The 20,231-nt window shown below is 42.2% G+C and overlaps 1 long non-coding RNA gene across 21 annotated transcripts in view; it reads left to right on the plus strand.

Moving 5' to 3' along the window:
- The window catches only part of LOC129558974 (uncharacterized), a 161,832-nt gene that overhangs the window by 140,106 nt on the left and 1,495 nt on the right, over nucleotides 1-20,231 (plus strand). For 16 of the 21 annotated variants that reach the window (XR_016038001.1, XR_016037982.1, XR_016037983.1 and 13 more), the window contains one exon: nucleotides 20,164-20,213. The exons of the other annotated variants lie outside the window; for them this stretch is intronic. This is a non-coding gene — a long non-coding RNA (uncharacterized LOC129558974). The remainder of the gene's footprint in view (nucleotides 1-20,163; nucleotides 20,214-20,231) is intronic. 21 annotated transcript variants of the gene reach the window in all.

Raw genomic sequence — 20,231 nt, forward strand, 5'->3', positions numbered from 1 at the left:
GTGAATGTGGCCAGTCTATCCTGCTGGGAGATAAGTAGCCACCTGCGGGAGAGCAGAGGCTCTGGCTAATTGTCGGCTAACCCCTAGACCTGTGAGTGAGAGCATCTTGGATCATCCTAGCTACCAGCTGATCCACCATTGACTATGGACAGAGTCCCATGCTGCTGCTGCTAAGTCACTTCAGTCGTGTCCGACTCTGTGTGACCCCATAGACGGAAGCCCACCAGGCTCCCCCATCCCTGGGATTCTCCAGGCAAGAACACTGGAGTGGGTTGCCATTTCCTTCTCCAATGTGTGAAAGTGAAAAGTGAAAGTGAAGTCGCTCAGTCGTGTCCGACCCATAGCGACCCCATGGACTGCAGCCTACCAGGTTCCTCCATCCATGGGATTTTCTAGGCAAGAATACTGGAGTGGCTTCTCCAATGGACAGAGTCCCATAGTCATAGGGAAATCTGTTGTCATCCTGGACAGGATAACCCAACTGAATTGCACAATTAGGAACTAAATAAAGTGTTTAGCCACTAGGTTTGGGGTGTTTTGTTACTAGCTAAGCTAATCCACAAAAGATCTAAGTAAAATGCAGGGAATGTAGGAAGAAGTGACTGAAGATGATGTATAACGTTTGCAATATCATGGTAAGAAATTCAGACCTATTTTGTAGGACCAGGCTTCCCAAACTTCATTGACTAGTGTACCATTTTTATCTTTTAAAAAATATCTGCATACTCCCTGAGTTAGGTTTTTATTTAAGTTGTCCAATTTTTATACCAAAAAACTTAGTTTAAAAGTAAGCTTAATAATTCCTACTTTTCTAAGCCTATTAAAATATATAAATATAAAAAAGCTGGTCTAAAAAATAAAATTTTTGGTATCAAAAAATCATGTTGTATATTTTGAGTGCTGCATTCTAGAATTTCCTGCTATAATCAATAGGAATCAGGATCACGAGGCAAAGAAACTGGAGTATGGAGAGGCTGCTGGCAAGGAGAAGTGAGGAGGCTACCGTGGAGGTCCAGACGGAATATGGCACATGATTGACAGACTAAGACGTTTTCCTGAGGAAGAAGAGGAAATATCTGGAAACAGATTTGTTTTATGGGGGGTGGGAATGGGGAGTATGAAGTATCCACTGAGTAGATACTAATAAGAAAGGGAAGAAAAGAAAAAAAAATGGTAATAGATCTGGTGTACTTACAGAGTTTGAATTAATATGTCATTTGAAAACAGAGGCTTACAGTTTTTTTTTTTGGGCACTGCATGGCTTGTGGAATCTTAGTTCCCCAACCAGGGATTGACCCTGGGCCACTGAGGCCAAAGTGTTGAGTCCTAGCGACTGAACCACCAGAGAATTCCCTTAAAATGTTACTTTTGAAATCACCAGCATATAGGTGACAATATCATCAAGAGGAATTGTTTAGTACAGAGATTTTCAGCGTATTTTTGTTTTTTTCACCCCTGACCTTTTATGGGATACGATTTACTCCCGCTAGAAACAGTGATTCAGATAGGTGATGATTCTCAGATGGGGGTAGAAAGTACTTGTTTCACTTGAAAACAAAAGTCCCCATATGATTTTGATATACTGCCCTTCACTCCTTGATTTAGAGTGAGAGATGAGGACGGCGCTGTGGAAGAGGCATCAGTAGAAAGGAACAGAGCGGGCTAAGAAGTCGGCTCCTCTAAGAGGGAGAGAACCTTCACATTTGTGAAGGGACCTAAAGACAAAGGGCCGTGGTACTGAATTCTGTAGAGAAGTTCAGGAGCACGATTCTTTAAGTAAAACTGGTTTATCACCGTATAGTACTGGGCATAAGAGCACAGTTAAATATTTGGGTGGATGATTTATGTAGAACTCTTTGTGCTTGAAACACTTCGTAGGCCTTAAATATCCAAGGCAGACAGGATGTGTAATAATTGTACTGCTTTGGGCTCCAAAATCAATGTGGGGGTTTTAAAATTCTGTTTCTCTGTCCGTGATCAGTGACATGATATGCTCACTAGGGCACCATAGTCCTGACCTCAGCACAAAGTGATGTTTGAGGCTGTTTGCCAGAACTAGTGTCAGTCGGCACTTGCTATGGCCACCCCACAGGTGGGCTTCCTAACCTCTACCAGCGATGGCCCCCAGGAGTAAATTATTTGTCTTAACGATGATTTGGGTTGATGGAGTGAATATACTTGCCTGGCAAAACAGGAATGCCATCAGCCTATCTGTATCACAGGTAGTTTTTACATTCGTAAGAGCAGCTTCTTTTATTACTGCTGTTGTGCTTTAAAAACAACATACATTTCTATCAGATCAGGACAGCAGAGTTTCCTCAGACCATGGTTTGATGCCTGTGTGGGATGCTCAGAGCACGCTCAGCAGCACACACTGGCTTGACATCTGGCATCCATGCCTCCTGTGAGATTGGCTTCCCTCTGGCTTTGCCCTGAAAGCTTCCCCACTGGGCCCCTTCTGTCCCACAGTGTAAACACATCACAGGAAACGAACATGTACAGATTCAACTTTTCCGGAAGGAACGGAGAACCCTCTCCCAGCTGGAAATCCACGGTGTTTCAGTGTCCAGGAAGTCTGACCAGCCTCTAGGATAGAGGCTGTTGTCTGTGGCACCTTAGTCCCTTTCTCCTTCTAAGCTTCCCACATGCTTCCTGTAGTCTTGTTCTAAGTCATCCAGATGAGGAAAATTGCTTTAGGACATTTAAATTGTGAAATAAGGCTTGCTTGTCTTTTACTATAGATTCATCAGTGCCAATGGATTTAGTTATTTACAGTTGTAAATTTGGCACTTTTTTTTTTTTTTTTTACCGAGGTAGGGGACTCTCTAAAAGAATTGAAGCAGTCTAAAGCTAAACCTGTAAATGATTATTCACTTTGACTTGTTTTAATATGAAGATAAAAATATTAAAACAATTAAAGGAAATAGTTATATAACGAGGAAGTTAAGACCCCAAAGTAAAAGTAAGAGGAAAAAGCCTCTCCACATTTCCCTTACCGTCTTCCCAATTCCATTTTTCACTCCAGTCTAATGAATGTATTTTACATAAAATTCACACACTCCCTTTGCTGTCTTCCTATCACTGCAAATATCAGCGCAGCCCCTCTTTCAGATCCACTTCAAGGAAAGACAGACTTGAAAGACTCTCCCCCACGGTTTTGTCTGAAGTGGCTGCCATCCTGCCGCACACACGGGATCCAGTTGCTGGGCTGGGGGAATCCCAGAGGCGAGTGGAGGGAGCGAGCTAGACCAACCGACCGACCACTTAGCCGAGTGAGTGAGTCAGGCGGGCCTGTGTGAAAGGATGTAGGTGAGCCAGAAACTAATGGGAAAAATAGGGGGTCGTCGCTCATTTTGATGTGGGGGAAATCTGAAAGGCCCTTCTGCGTGCCAGGGCATTTGAATATTTGGCAAACAGCTGGCCGGGCTCTGGGAGAGTGCCTCTTGATTCGCTTCGTCAGATGTTCAAAGATAAAATAAGGCAGCCCCAGCACGCCGGCACATAGCTCATAGCCTTGCAGTCGGATTTGAATGTAGATTTGAATTGTGATATCAATGTCATGGTGGCACATGCTTTGAGAAAGTACTCACAGAGAATAATTGAAAGATTCAGTGTGAAGCTTCTGAAAGTCATAATTTAAAGTTCCAGAAGCCTCCATATTACTCTCACCATTAAAATTTAAAATGACAGCGGCCCAATTATGTATGGTTATTTTCTTAAATAAAATCGTATTTCTACTCCGAGTGAAAGATTCATTGCTGCCCACTAATCTCTGTCAGGAGAGCCAATCCCAGTCGCGTCCAGCGTCAGCAGCTAAGATGGCTCGCTTTATCCTGGAGACAATGAAGCGATGGGGGCAGCAGAGCTGGAAGGCCTGTGGAGGAGCCGGACTTGCAGGAGGTTGATTTGCATGATAATCACCATCGTGGATCCTCTCTGGTGCCAGCCTCCACACTTAACCAAATGCCAGTATAACTTTAACAGCAGCTGAGAAGCCCAAGCAAGGGCTGTAGCCCCCACTTTATAAAACCGAACCTGAATGACGTCAAAAACTGCTAGTTAAGAGGTGGCAGCTGGTTATAAAACTAAACCACATTAAGGCATGGAGTCTTGAAACAGAACTTAAAAACCTGATAAAGGATATAATTTGGGGGACTGTTGAAAGATACGGAGCTTTCTTTTTTTTTTAACTCACAGAAAATTGTTTACCAGAGGAACCTGTTTGCTAGAAGGACTTCTATGGCCATGGAAACCAAAGCATGAAAATAGATTAGTGGAAATAACAGAAACTTTTCCAGTGCAGAAACTTTAGTCTCGATCAGTTAAAAATATGGGGCCAGACTTTTAGACTATGAATCTTTCCAGCAGATTCTTTGGTCTGTTTGATTTTACTTTATACTGCACTGTGATTTGGGGAATATGGTGTAATAGTAGCCAGAATCGCAATGAAAAACTGCACAGGGCCGTTCAAGCTTAAACCATTGTTATTTATCAAAACCTTTATACTTTAGTGTTCCCAGGGACAGAGGAGCACGTGAATTACTAATATTATGATGCATGATGTTGAATGATATAGAGTATATATACATCAATAGTAATCTAAGCAATGTCTTATAAATAATAGAGCACACAATTTCTCAAAAGTTTCACAGTGTGATAAAACATTTACAAGTAGGTCTTGGTTCTTCTGAGTTTTGTCATGACTTAGTGCAGCCAGTCCTGTGGCAGTTTGCAAGTTCAATTCTGTTGTCTGGCTTTAGTCTGAGAATCTGTCCACCTTTTTATAAAACTAATCCTGTAATATGAACTCAGTTTTCTTCCTTCTGCTCTGCCTCAGATCACCATGACTTTTACTCTTTCTCCGCTTTTATTTATGTCTCTGTGAGATCCAACCAGTCCATTCTAAAGGAGATCAATCCTGGGTGTTCATTGGAAGGACTGATGCTAAAGCTGAAACTCCAATACTTTGGCCACCTCATGCGACGAGTTGACTCACTGGAAAGGAGTCTGATGCTGGGAAGGATTGGGGGTGGGAGGAGACGGGAAGACAGAGAATGAGATGGCTGGATGGCATCACCGACTTGATGGACATGAATTTGAGTGAACTCTGGGAGTTGGTGATGGACAGGGAGGCCTGGCATGCTGTGATTCATGGGATCGCAAAGAGTCGGACATGACAGAGCGACTGAACTGAACTGAACTGAAGGGGATTCAATGTACATGGGTTTGGGTGGACTCCAGCAGTTGGTGATGGACAGGGAGGCCTGGCGTGCTGTGGTTCACGGGATCGCAAAATGGGATCGCAAAGAGTTGGACACGACTGAGCGACTGAATTGAACTGAACTGAAGAGGTGTCCACCGTCCCTTGTATAAATGGTCCCATCACTGTCTATGCTTAGATTCTTGGTATAAATTATTTTGACTGTTCTACTTTCCACATTTTATATCTTGTTAGAGATCCAACCAGTCCATTCTACAGGAGATCAGTCCTGGGTGTTCATTGGAAGGACTGATGCTAAAGCTGAAAGTGCAATACTTTGGCCACCTCATGCGACGAGTTGACTCACTGGAAAAGACTCTGATGCTGGGAAGGATTGGGGGCGGGAGGAGAAGGGGACGACAGAGAATGAGATGGCTGGATGGCATCACCGACTCGATTGACATGAGTTTGAGTGAACTCCGGGAATTGGTGATGGACAGGGAGGCCTGGCGTGCTGTGATTCATGGGGTCGCAGAGAGTCGGACACGACTGAGCGACTGAACTGAACTGAACTGAAGCCTCATCCTTAATAACTCTTTCTTAAATTCCCTACTCTGTTTCCTTTCTTTCAGTTCTTCCCGACTTGTCTACTTTATTTCTTCTGTCTTCTCATCATTTACACTTTAACCTCTTGCAAGGTAGATTTAGCCACCCCGAATACCACTCTCTCAGATGAAGATTATATTCCTTTTTTGGCGGATCACTTTTCTCACTCTGCTCTAGAGGGAGAGCAACTTCCCTAATTAATAAATTTGGAGTAAGTTAGTGGGCCAGCTCAGCTTCCTGCCACCCTCCTTCTAGCTGTAGAAGGGCCTGTCCACTGAGAGCCACGTTCTCCTGAACGCCGGCCCAGCACTGGTTTGGCCTGTGGCGATGGCCCAGTTTTGTAGTTTAGACAGCTAGGCTTGGTTTGGCTTTCACCCTAAGTTACTTCCTTCACCCTTGTCTAAAATTTTGTGCTACTTCTAAACTTGTTTGGAATGCAGGAGAGGAAGGGTATCTCAATTTTGGGAATTGCTTAGAAATATAAATAAATATAATAATGTGTGCAAGTGAAAATTAAAAGTCCTCCTTTCCTGTTCTCACTTCCCAGAGGTTTGGTTCCTCTCTCTCTCTTTCTTTCCCCACTTTGTAAGGACACAGCAAAAAAGGCGGCTGTCTCTAAGTGAAAAAGCAGTTCCTCACCAAGAATCAGATCTGCTAGTACTTTGATCTTGGACTTCCCAGTCTCCAGAACTATGAGAAATAAATGTTGTTTCTGTCACCCAGGTCATGGTATTTTGTTACAGCAGCCTGAGCTGACTTATTCTTCTGATGTTCCTCTGCATGTACAAATGTGTGTATATGTAAGTATGTAAAATAAATGGTTTTACTTAAATATCACATAACAAATATATATATATATAGCTATATATTTACATTTCTCAAAAACAGATCTTTTTGTTTCATGTATCTCCATATTCTCCATATATATTTATTTATTTATATACATACAAAGTTTTATTTTCCCGTCATAACACACTGTATATTTTGTTCTGCACCTTCCTCTTTTCCCTGAACACCCTTTCATGTCAGTAGAGACCTGTCTTATTATTTTTAATGGTTGCTTAGCAGTCTATGGCTTGAATGGTCCTTAAGAAATCATTCTTAAACTGCTGGCCATTTAGCTCATTTCTCATTTTTGCAGTTACAAGCAGTGCTGTAGTGAACATGGTAGGGTTTTAAATTTGTATAAGCGTGTTAGTATTTCTGTAGGAAAGATTGCTGGAAGTGGACTTGCTATGTATCTCATAACATTTAATTGATTGTTAACAATCAGAGACTCATAGGGCTTCCCTGGTGGCTCAGACAGTAAAGAATCTGCCTGCAATGCGGGAGACCCAGGTTCAATCCCTGGGTAGGGCAGATCCCCTGGAGAAGGGACTGGCAACCCACTCCAGTGTTCTTGCCTGGAGAATTCCATGCACAGAGGAGCCTTGCAGGCTACAGTCTGTGGGGTTGCAAAGAGTTGGATACAACTGAGTGATTACCACTAGAGTCATAGGTTGGGAAGAATTCTGAGAGAACTCAGAGTTCATTGCACGCTGCCAGGAAGGATGTTTTCTTTTCACTCTGACTTTGAAAAGTTCAGAGAATGAGAAACAATGCTCTTTATTATGAATGTCTTATAATCACTTGAAATCGACTGTGAAAGAAAAAGTAATAGTTATGATGCTCTGGCTGAGTGAGTTAGAAGTGAAAGACTTTGGTGAACCTGGTTTGCATGCCAGTCAAGCATCACAAGATACAGGATTATCAGAGTTATGTCAGTTGCAGATAGTTGGATCAATTAACATTCATATAGTAGGGTAGTTAGTATCTTGCAACAGGAAGTTACTTCACTCAGTTTCTGAGACTGCTGGTCTATCCCTTAAGATGGCTCTCAGCTGACCCACTGTCTCTAAGCCTTGCCTCTATCCCTAGGAAGCAGGTACCATATTGAGAGTCTAGCCAGACTACAACATGAACTTAAATCTGGTTCAACAGTGCATCGTGCCTGAATGAATAGTTGGGCTGCCCTTCATTTTTTTCTCAAGGCTGTTTCCCTTGCAGAGAGGCACGTGGCAGCTTCTTTACAAGCTGATTTAAAGAAAAGAAAAAAACATGATGTAATATGACAACCCACTCCAGTGTTCTTGCCTGGAGAATCCCAGGGATGGGGGAGCCTGGTGGGCTTCCGTCTATGGGGCCACACAGAGTTGGACACGACTGAAGTGACTTAGCAGCAGCAATATGACAGCTGTGGGATCCTGACCATTTCAGGTAGCCCCCTCTGATGCAGGTAGGATTTGTTTAAAATCTTTGCAACACTGTGATGACTTCTGTGACAAAACTCCGTGTCTTATGAACTTGGCTCCCAGAGTGGACATGTGCTTGACTGTCACAGCTTGTACGTTTTTCCCAGTCAGGGTGCACATGGAAGCATGTCTTCATTAGAGACCAAGTGCAGCGTGAGAGGTAAAGATGACCATGTGAAACAGCCCAGAATTTTCACCTAATTGCATGTTTGTACAGCACTGCAGAAAGGATCAGGCAGCCTGGCCATGTTAGACATTTCACTGCTCACCAAAGAGGTTTGAAATGGACTTTTAATTATTATTGCCGATTTGCTATGGTTATATTCCTTAATGTGGACATGTGATTAGGATTAATTTTCTTTAATTGATGGATAGAGCGCTTACACTTGTAGGGTTGCATTTGTTGATACATATTGGCATATGTACTGTATTGTGGTATTGGCATATGCTATGTATTGTGACTTTTTGCTGGACTACAAATTATAGGCACTTCTTATCTGTTTTAGTTTTGAGGTCATTTTTCCTTCCTTCACCTTTGTGTGTTTTTTTCGGATTTGTTCGTGGAGATAGAGCAGGACTAAGTGGCTATTAAATTCTTTCCTATATGCAGTAAAACCCACTAACATGGACCTCACTAAATTTGGAATTTATGATAATAAGGGCTTGAGTTAAATTTTACTTTTGGATTGTCTCTGAACTAAAGCTTTGCTGAGCTAATAAATAGTGTACATATAATCACAGGGGGATGGCACTCTTACTTTCAAAAGCAGCCTTTCCTAGCACGCTAGAGAAAAGGCTTTGCAGAAGAGGCAATAAGGTAGTGTGGAGATGGCCTAGTATGAAGATTGTGCAACCTACTAGCTGTGTGACCTTGAACTTACTTAGCTTCTCTGAGTATCTTTTCCCTCATCTATAAAATGTAGACAGTTATCTAATTTGTGGGGTTGTTGTGAGGGTTAGATTTAATGTAAAGTGCCTGGTGTCCGGGATGTGCTTCATAAGTGGCAGATAATTATTACCAATCTAAAATAATTAGTAAGCTAATTTCACATACTTCTCATTTTTTTAAGTAATGCAGTTCCTTGGCACTAAGGCAGAGTTTTGTTAACCTAATCTGAGATATTGCTTTATTATTCTAATTGATTAAAGGAAAACCCCAGCAGATTGGTGTGGTGGTAAAGAACATGAGCTTTGGAGCCAGACAAACTGAGGTGTGAAAGTAATTCTATCACTCATTAGCTATGTGGCCTTGGGCAAATTACTTAATATCTCTCAGGTTTTGTTTTCTAATTTGTAAAAATGGGATGGTAATGCCTGCTCCAGGACTTTCATAAGGACTTGGTGAGATAATGCTTATAAAGTGTTCAGCCAGTGATTTTCATGTAGTAAACTCTCAAATATCAGCTGTTGCTATTATCACGATTTTTTGGACAGTAGTCCTTATGTAGACTTTTAATTAATTCAGACTTATCTTTTTCAGTTCACTTAATTAATGAACTTCATTCAAGACATAATCTCCATTCTAGATGAAAATTTTAAGTATGAAAGTGAAAAAGAGTAATGGAGAAGGAAAATGGCTAAATACGTGGGGTGAAAGCAAAAAATAATATTTTAGAAGTGGGGGCCTAAGGTCTCAAGTTAGATTTAAATGATGTCATAGTCACTTTTGTGCATAATCTTTGCATTCTTTGTTACGGGTATTTTATATTAGCCAGAACTGGAACTTTACATAGACGTAGCAGGAAGTGTGGACTGGTGATCAGCTCTCATTCGTTGGCGAGAGAAGCAGTGTGTCCTTGTCCAACTTTATTTCCATCTTCTTGCTTTCCCCTTATGTTTCATAGACTGTGTGGATGAGAAATGTAAGCATTATAACGTCCTGCAAGGAGTCTATAATCTATCCTCCCCTTAATGACAGGCTTACACAGTTTGTCAGAATCCATCATCTCAACAGATCAGACTGAATTACTTCAATGACTGGCAAACAGTACCACTTGTGGTGAAATGCAAGCAGCTAGGGGTGTGTGTGTATGTGTGTGTGTGTGTATTAAGTGCTCTTCAGTAGGAGAAATGTATTTTACTGAAAACTCTATCCATGCTATTATTTATTGTAGAGGCAAGCAGTGTTCATCTTCCTTGGGGAAAATAAAAGGATTATTTTTTGGAGATTCTGAATGATTACAATACAAATTCACAACCTCGAATGAGTTTTAAAAATCAGATATTTTTGTGCATCATGTGCATGCACAATGGAACCTTGTAATAAAAGCTAGAGGAGATCGAACCAATAATACTCTTGGGGCTACGTGCCTTTCACTTTCCAGGGCTGCTCAATTTAAGCAGATACTTTTAGAAAAGGAAAGTCAGTTCATTAAATTGACAACCAATGGTTTAACATATAAAAATTTTCACAATACTAAATTCACAAGTCAGAAAGAAAACCTTTTGTCAGACCACATTTTCTAAGTTTGGGCCAGAAAATGCAATTGCTATAATGTACTCCCTGTTGATTAATTGTATTATTTCAGATATTTACTCGAAGTAACTAATGATTTGTTGTTAAGATATGGCATTATTTGTCTAGATAGCAACAGGAACAGCAGTAATAACTAATTTTTGTTGAATGGTTGCTGTATACAGACACTGCTAGAAGCTGGGGATATAGCAGGAAGCAAAAAAAAAAAAAAAAGACACAACCTTATGTTGTTAACAGCAACCTATGAGGTGTGTATAGATAAATAAACAAGATCATGCCATGCTCTGGTTAGTCATGTCCTGACTCTGTGTGACTCCATGGACTGTAGCCCACCAGGCTTCTCTGTCCATGGGGATTCTCCAGGCAAGAATACTGGAGTGGGTTGACATGCCCTCCTGCAGGGGATCTTCCCAACCCAGGGATCCAACCAGGGTCTCCTGCTTTGCAGGTGGATTCTTTACCAGCTGAGCTCCAGGAAGCCCAAACAAGTTAACAGAGTTTGTATAATTTGTCCAAAGGTGGAGAGCTAGTAAGTGGCAGAGCTCGAATTACAGTGCTGTCTTTGTTGCAGCGGTCTAACCTGTGCTCCACTATGCAGTGACTTAAGACAAGCTAGAAGGAGCTCCTTGACACAGTGGGGGAGCCATTTCAGCCATATCAGCTTTGGACTACTTATGCATAGACTGTTGAATAAGGCAGAGATAAGACTTCTGTTTTACTCTTCTGCTATCCCTCAGTGTGAGCCTCATGCATATGTCTGAAGATTTTTATAAGCATTTGCTTTAAAGGCATTCTTTAGATGTTGCACCCCTAATTTCTACTCACATTCTACTAGCATACCTAACTGCCAAGAAGGCTTGAAAATATAATCTTTATGGTCACATACCTCTCAAAATTTAGAGGTTCTATTAATAAAGGGGAAAAGGGGAGAATGGATATTACGGACAAATTGACAGTCTCTGTATCATACGATAATTGAGAGCATTGTTTCAGACTTGGACAAGTGACCAATGATCTCATGACTTTGCACCCATTTTCCATTTCTTTCCAAATAGTATATCAAGGTTGTATCTGTGTGTGTGTGTGTGTATATATATATATATATATAGTGTGCATGATATATTTAAATATTCAAAATATGTGAGATATCATGAATATTACATGATTCTACAGTGGAACTTGGTCACCTGTAAATATTAATTCAAAATTTCACAATAGAACAAGGCCACTTGCTTTAATTTTTGGCAGAAAACCTTGCAAAACCCTCAGAATTTGTCTTGCTTGCATTCTTAGTCTCACAAAGATCCCACACTCAGAGATCTATGTTGTTAAGAGGTGTATTTGTAGAGAAATGGCTTTATAGAAATAAAATTACCTTAAGCTTTTGAGTGAGGCAGGTATTTCATACATAAATCATAAACAACTGTGACCCAGAACTCCAAAGTTTCCTAAAATGCCTGGTCTCTTCTGATAAACTTTAGATATTTACTACAGAAAAATCAATTAATGAGCACTTATTCAGCATATACTTTGTCTAGCAGTTATGTGAGATGGACCCACAGACTTTTATCCGGGTATCTCCTGGGGCTACAGGTAGTGGGAGGGGATAACAATAAGTTAGACCCTCAGCACATACACAGATCTTCTTATTTGTTACCTGGGTGCTGCCCTTCCACCTGCCCTCACCGCTCTCCCAAACCTAATGCAGTTTCTGGTGAGCTCAGCTATCCATTTGGAGCTGACTGGAAATATTGTGTCTTGCACACACATAGTCCTCATTGGTCCCTTTCTCCTGGGTCCAGCTCTTTAGATCCTGTTTCACTAGTGGCTAGATGAGGCAGAAGGAAAAACAGAAAGGGAAAGTTTAAGTTCAGTCAGTCAGTCAGTTCAGTCGCTCGGTCATGTCCGACTCTCCACGACCCCATGAATCACAGAGCGCCAGGCCTCCCTGTCCATCACCAACTCCCGGAGTTCACTCAAACTCATGTCCACAGAGTCGGTGATGCCATCCAGCCATCTCATTCTCGGTCGTCCCCTTCTCCTCCCGCCCCCAACCTTTCCTAGCATCAGAGTCTTTTCCAGTGAGTCAACTCGTCGCATGAGGCGGCCAAAGTATTGGAGTTTCAGCTTTAGCATCAGTCCTTCCAATGAACACCCAGGACTGATCTCCTTTAGAATGGACTGGTTGGATCTCCTTGCAGTCCAGAGGACTCTCAAGAGTCTTCTCCAGCACCACAGTTCAAAAGCATCAATTCTTCGGTGATCAGCTTTCTTCACAGTCCAACTCTCACATCCATACGTGACCATGGGAAAAACCATCGCCTTGACTAGACAGAACTTGGTTGGCAAAGTAATGTCTCTGCTTTTTAATATATTATCTAGGTTGGTCATAACTTTCCTTCCAAGGAGGAAACGTCTTTTAATTTCATGGCTGCAATCAGCATCTGCAGTGATTCTGGAGCCCAAAAAAATAAAGTCTGACACTGCTTCCACTGTTTCCCCATCTATTTCCCATGAAGTGATGGGACCAGATGCCATGATCTTTGTTTTCTGAATGTTGAGCTTCAAGCCAACCTTTTCACTCTCCTCTTTCACTTTCATCAAGAGGCTTTTTAGTTCTTCTTCACCTTCTGCCATAAAGGTGGTGTCATCTGCATATCTGAGGTTATTGATATTTCTCCCAGCAATCTTCATTCCAGCTTGTGCTTCTTCCAGCCCAGCGTTCCTCATGATGTATTCTGCATATAAGTTAAATAAGCAGGGTGACAATATACAGCCTTGACGTACTCCTTTTCCTATTTGGAACCAGTCTGTTGTTCCATGTCCAGTTCAGACTGTTGCTTCCTGACCTGCATGCAGGTTTCTCAAGAGGCAGGTCAGGTGGTCTGGTATTCCCATCTCTTTCAGAATTTTCCACAGTTTATTGTGATCCACACAGTCAAAGGCTTTGGCATAGTCAATGAAGCAGAAATAGATGGTTTTCTGGAACTCTCTTGCTTTCTCCATGATCCAGCGGATGTTGGCAATTTGATCTCTGGTGCCTCTGCCTTTTCTAAAACCTGCTTGAACATCTGGGAGTTCACGGTTCGCGTATTGCTGAAGCCTTGCTTGGAGAATTTTGAGCATGACTTTACTAGCGTGTGAGATGAGTACAATTGTGCGGTAGTTTGAGCATTCTTTGGCATTGCCTTTCTTTGGGATTGGAATGAAGACTGACCTTTTCCAATCCTGTGGCCACTGCTGAGTTTTCCAAATTTGCTGGCATATTGAGTGCAGCACTTTCACAGCATCATCTTTCAGGATTTGAAATAGCTCAACTGGAATTCCATCACCTCCACTAGCTTTGTTCGTAGTGATGCTTTCTAAGGCCCACTTGACTTCACATTCCAAGATGTCTGGCTCCAGGTGAGTGATCACGCCATCGTGATTATCTTGGTCATGAAGATCTTTTTTGTACAGCTCTTCTGTGTATTCTTGCCACCTCTTCTTAAGATCTAATGCTTCTGTTAGGTCCATACCATTTCTGTCCTTTATCGAGCCCATCTTTGCATGAAATGTTCCCTTGATATCTCTAATTTTCTTGAAGAGATCTTTTGTTTTTCCTATTCTGTTGTTTTCCTCTATTTCTTTGCATTGATCGCTGAGGAACGCTTTCTTATCTCTCCTCGCTATTCTTTGGAACTCTGCATTCAGATGCTTATATCTTCCTTTCCTCCTTTGTTTTTCGCTTCTCTTCTTTTCACAGCTATTTGGAAGGCCTCCTCAGACAGCCATTTTGCTTTTTTGCATTTCTTTTCCATGGGGATGGTCTTGGTCCCTGTCTCCTGTACAATGTCACGAACCTCCGTCCAGAGTTCATCAGGCACTCTATCTATCAGATCTAGTCCCTTAAATCTATTGGCTCAGATCATGAACTCCTTATTGCCAAATTCAGACTGAAATTGAAGAAAGTAGGGAAAACCACTAGACCATTCAGATATGACCTAAACCAAATCCCTTATGATTATACAGTGGAAGTTTAAGTTAGAGCTGGTTTAATTATTCTGGCCTAGGTGTTATCTAGGTGGATGGAGGTGGTAGTTGGGGAGCATGTCTGAAGTGACCTGTTTTGCCTTACCGGCCACATGGAAGTAAAGAGAAGCAGTCCAGAGTGAGAATCCTAAAAGGTAACTGCAAAGAAACCACAGAAGCCTGCAGGTTAGAAGTTTGTGTTCTTCTCATATAGCAAAAGCTCCACTGCCTTTTAAGTTTCGTTGAACCCAGTAACTTGATTCAGTTACCTTGTCTCTTTCAAAACCTCCTTGACTGTGGGGCTGGGGAGTGGACTAGGGGCTAAAGGAGATGGAAGTAGAGCTTTGCTCTCCTGTTAGAAGGTCAACATCAAGTACTTTGGCGGCTCCATCACAACTGTTAAGACATGGCCTTTGTCCCAGTTCTCAAAGACTAACAGTCTGGGAAGCTAATGTATATGAAACATGTAGTGAAAACCAAGCGCTTAAACTGTGTGATATTGACTATTCCAGAGGAATCCAGATGAGGGATAAGTCAATGTGGATTTGTTTCTTGGGGAAGGCTTCTTAGATCATGCTACTAGTGAGATGCCAGAGGATGAAAGGAGCTAATTAAGAAGGAAGAAAAGAAGGGGCGAACAAAGACTCAGAATGAACTTAGAGGTCAGTAGACCTGTATGTCTGAAGCACAGACTTCATGTTGGAGACTAGGAAATGAAGTGAAATACGAAAGTGGAATACTTCAAAAATCAGACAGGGGTAATCATGTAAGGTTTTTTTTTTTGTTTGTTTCCTTTCTTTTTTAAAACTGTAAACGTCATTTTTAATGGAATGAAGTGAGGATAAATTGGTAAGTGATGAATGAATGAATAGAAGATCAATATTGTAAAAACATTTTAGTGTTAGAATTTGTCTCGTCTAGGAGAACGGGGTTCCTATGCAGGACCTCAGTAACACAGGTTGCCAGGAAGCAGGAGGAGGTGAAGACGAGGTGTGTGAGGGTCTGCGAACTTGGCTTCACTAGGGTTAGCTGGCAGATCAGTCCTCAGAGACCAGGAGGAGGTGGTGGTCTTGGGATTGATTCAGGGAAGGTGCTAGATCTGAGGAAAGCCGATTCAGCAGGAGATTTGGGCAACTAGAGGGTGGATAGCAGGTGAGATACAGAGTCAGGAATGGTGGTATCATGGCAGTGGGCAGTCTATTCATAACTGAATCCCGGCCAGCAACTGGAGTCCTGCAGTAGAATCTGGGGAGAGTTGTATCAGGGTCTTCATCAAGTAGATTTTGGGTTCTGGGAAAGGCGCAAAGCACTGTTGGAAGTGGGAAAGCTAGTGCAGAAGCAGTTCTGAAGATTGGATCAGTGTGTCTGGGGTTGGTAGGGAAACCAAAGGAAAAATGTTGATGCAGCAGTTTAGCGTGAACTCAGTGCAATTCAGTGCATTTGTGGCCACAGAGGACTAAGTTGCTTCTCTTTTGCCTACCTGTTGATGGGCTGAAGGTCATAGCTATGCTAAACCTCTTATTTTTTTTAAACTTTTTATTTTGTATTAGGGTGCAGCTGATTAACAATGTTGTGAGAGTTTCAGGTGAACACCGAAGGTACTCAGCCATGCATTCTCCTCCCAACTCCCCTCCCATCCAGGCTGCCACATGACATTGAGCAGCATTCCCTGTGCTGTAAAGTAGGTCTTTATTGGTCACCCGTTTCAAATATTATGCTAAACCTCTTAGGTGAAGATTTCAGGGCCCTAACTCACATCAGTTGTGGATGTGACCAGTGATAGAAGCAAGGTCCAGTGCTATAAAGAGCAATATTGCATAGGAACCTGGAATGTTAGGTCCATGAATCAAGGCAAATTGGAAGTGGTCAAACAGGAGATGGCAAGAGTGAACATAGACATTCTAGGAATCAGTGAACTAAAATGGACTGGAATGGGTGAATTTAACTCAGATGACCATTATATCTACTACTGTGGGCAGGAATCCCTTAGAAGAAATGGAGTAGCCATCATGGTCAACAAAAGAGTCCGAAATGCAGTACTTGGATGCAATCTTAAAAACGACAGAATGATTTCTGTTCGTTTCCAAGGCAAACCATTCAATATTACAGTAATCCAGGCCTATGCCCCAACCAGTAACGCTGAAGAAGCCGAAGTTGAACGGTTCTATGAAGACCTACAAGACCTTTTAGAACTAACACCCAAAAAAGATGTCCTTTTCATTACAGGGGATTGGATGCAAAAGTAGGAAGTCAAGAAACACCTGGAATAACAGGGAAATTTGGCCTTGGAGCACGGAATGAAGCAGGGCAAAGGCTAATAGAGTTTTGTCAAGAGAACGCACTGGTCATAGCAAACACCCTCTTCCAACAATACAAGAGAAGACTCTACACATGGGCATCACCAGATGGTCAACACTGAAATCAGATTGATTATATTCTTTGCAGCCAAAGTTGGAGAAGCTCTAGACAGTTAGCAAAAACAAGACCAGGAGCTGACTGTGGCTCAGATCATGAACTCCTTATTGCCAAATTCAGACTTAAATTGAAGAAAGTAGGGAAAACCACTAGACCATTCAGATATGACCTAAATCAAATCCCTTATGATTATACAGTGGAAGTGAGAAATAGATTTAAGGGACTAGATCTGATAGATAGAGTGCCTGATGAACTCTGGACGGAGGTTCGTGACATTGTACAGGAGACAGGGACCAAGACCATCCCCATGGAAAAGAAATGAAAAAAAGCAAAATGGCTGTCTGGGGAGGGCTTCCAAATAGCTATGAAAAGAAGAGAAGCGAAAAGCAAAGGAGAAAAGGAAGATATAAGCATCTGAATGCAGAGTTCCAAAGAAGAGCAAGGAGAGATAAGAAAGCCTTCCTCAGTGATCAATGTAAAGAAATAGAGGAAAACAACAGAATAGGAAAAACAAGAGATCTCTTCAAGAAAATTAGAGATATCAAGGGAACATTTCATGCAAAGATGGGCTCGATAAAGGACAGAAATGGTATGGACCTAACAGAAGCAGAAGATATTAAGAAGAGGTGGCAAGAATACACAGAAGAACTGTACAAAAAAGATCTTCACGACCAAGATAGTCACGATAATGTGATCACTGACCTACAGCCAGACATCTTGGAATGTGAAGTCCAGTGGGCCTTAGAAAGCATCACTACGAATAAAGCTAGTGGAGGTAATGGAATTCCAGTTGAGCTATTTCAAATCCTGAAAGATGATGCTGTGAAAGTGCTGCACTCAATATGCCAGCAAATTTGGAAAACTCAGCAGTGGCCACAGGACTGGAAGAGGTCAGTCTTCATTCCAATCCCAAAGAAAGGCAATGCCAAAGAATGCTCAAACTACCCCAGAATTGTACTCATCTCACACACTAGTGAAGTCATGCTCAAAATTCTCCAAGCTAGGTTTCAGCAATACATGAACCGTGAACTCCCAGATGTTCAAGCAGGTTTTAGAAAAGGCAGAGGCACCAGAGATCAAATTGCCAACATCCGCTGGATCATGGAGAAAGCAAGAGAGTTCCAGAAAACCATCTATTTCTGCTTCATTGACTATGCCAAAGCCTTTGACTGTGTGGATCACAATAAACTGTGGAAAATTCTGAAAGAGATGGGAATACCAGACCACCTGACCTGCCTCTTGAGAAACCTGTATGCAGGTCAGGAAGCAACAGTCTGAACTGTACATGGAACAACAGACTGGTTCCAAATAGGAAAAGGAGTACGTCAAGGCTGTATATTGTCACCTTGCTTATTTAACTTATATGCAGAGTACATCATGAGGAACGCTGGGATCAAGATTGCTGGGAGAAATATCAATAACCTCAGATATGCAGATGACACTACCCTTATGGCAGAAAGTGAAGAGGAACTAAAAAGCCTCTTGATGAAAGTGATAAAGGAGAGTGAAAAGGTTGGCTTGAAGCTCAACATTCAGAAAACAAAGATCATGGCATCTGGTCCCATCACTTCATGGGAAATAGATGGAAAAACAGTGGAAGCAGTGTCAGACTTTATTTTTGGGGGCTCCAAAATCACTGAAGATGCTGATTGCAGCCATGAAATTAAAAGACGCTTCCTCCTTGGGTGGAAAGTTATGACCAACCTTGATAGCATATTAAAAAGCAGAGACATTACTTTGCCAACCAAGTTCTGTCTAGTCAAGGCGATGGTTTTTCCCGTGGTCATGTATGGATGTGAGAGTTGGACTGTGAAGAAAGCTGATCGCCGAAGAATTGATGCTTTTGAACTGTGGTGTTGGAGAAGACTCTAGAGAGTCCCTTGGACTGCAAGGCGATCCAACCAGTCCATTCTGAAGGAGATGAATCCTGGGTGTTCATTGGAAGGACTGATGCTATAGCTGAAACTGCAAAACTTTGGCTACCTCATGCGACAAGTTGACTCACTGGAAGAGACTCTGATGCTGGGAAAGGTTGGGGGCGGGAAGAGAAGGGGACGACAGAGAATGAGATGGCTGGATGGCATCACCGACTCTGTGGACATGAGTTTGAGTGAACTCCGGGAGTTGGTGATGGACAGGGAGGCCTGGCGTGCTGTGATTCATGGGGTCGCAGAGAGGCGGACACGACTGAGCAACTGAACTGAACTGAACTCAGGGATCTTGGGATGAAAGGCTGAAGAGGAGGCTCAGTGGAAATAGCATAACTTAGAAGGAGTTGAGGCGTCAGCAGAGGAGACAGAGGCACAGCCAGGAGACTGTCATAGTCCAGGCAGAGGAGAATAGGCCTATCAAAGCAGGGGAATTTTAGTAGCAATTCAGAACAAAGGGGTCTGCAAAAGACATTTCAGATTAAGAAGTAACAGGCTTCAGTGACAAGTTTGATGTAACAGAGAAGGAAGTACCTGACGTGACTTGGTGGGTTTTAAATGCTCATGTAGTCTGACACTTTTGTGCATGAGCTGAAGTGTGTTTTAAACACATGTGCAATTACTTTGCCCAATTTTTAGAAACCCAAATAAATAAATTAGTTAACAAATTGTTTGTGTTAAGGCTAAGCTTACTTGCGTGTTGGTCGGCTTTCTATCCCATTGCAGTGGGACATCTTAGAGCGACAGTTGCGCTTGAGCATGTAAATGAGTAAACATTTCTTGCAAAGATGTCTTTCTTTTTGGGTGTAAGATTGTGTCGCTCATATACACATGCATGGGTATGACTGAAAAGCCTAAGGTGAGACCTACCTGCTTCCTCCCAGGCTGTTCTCATGGGCCCTCTGCCGAGGAGCTGATGCTTGACAGTGTCCGTGCGTTCCGCTTCCGCCCACCTGGTTAGTTCAGAGCTTTGCTGAAGAAAGTGTGTTCCTGCCTGCCCGCATTGCTTTACAACAAGCTTCTCTTTGTGTAGCTGTTGTGTCCCAGCCACACACTTCGGTGCTTCCCATGGGACACAGGTGGGAACGCACTGTTCACAGAGGGGTAGGGCTCTGAACCTCAGGAGAGGTTTTATTGCCGTTTTTCAAGGGAAAGAAAAACACGCAGAATCTTTACCTGGGTAGGGAACCTTTGTTTTCAAAATGCACAAATATGTGGTATTTCTGATTTTATTAGGCTTGGATCTGCACCTGGGGGTGGCATGGATTTCAAAGTCATTATTTAAGGTAAGGAAATAAAACTTT

Source organism: Moschus berezovskii, chromosome 8 (assembly GCF_049115385.1).
Source record: "Moschus berezovskii isolate FMDL1 chromosome 8, NW_MosBer_1.0, whole genome shotgun sequence".
Taxonomy (NCBI): domain Eukaryota; kingdom Metazoa; phylum Chordata; class Mammalia; order Artiodactyla; family Moschidae; genus Moschus; species Moschus berezovskii.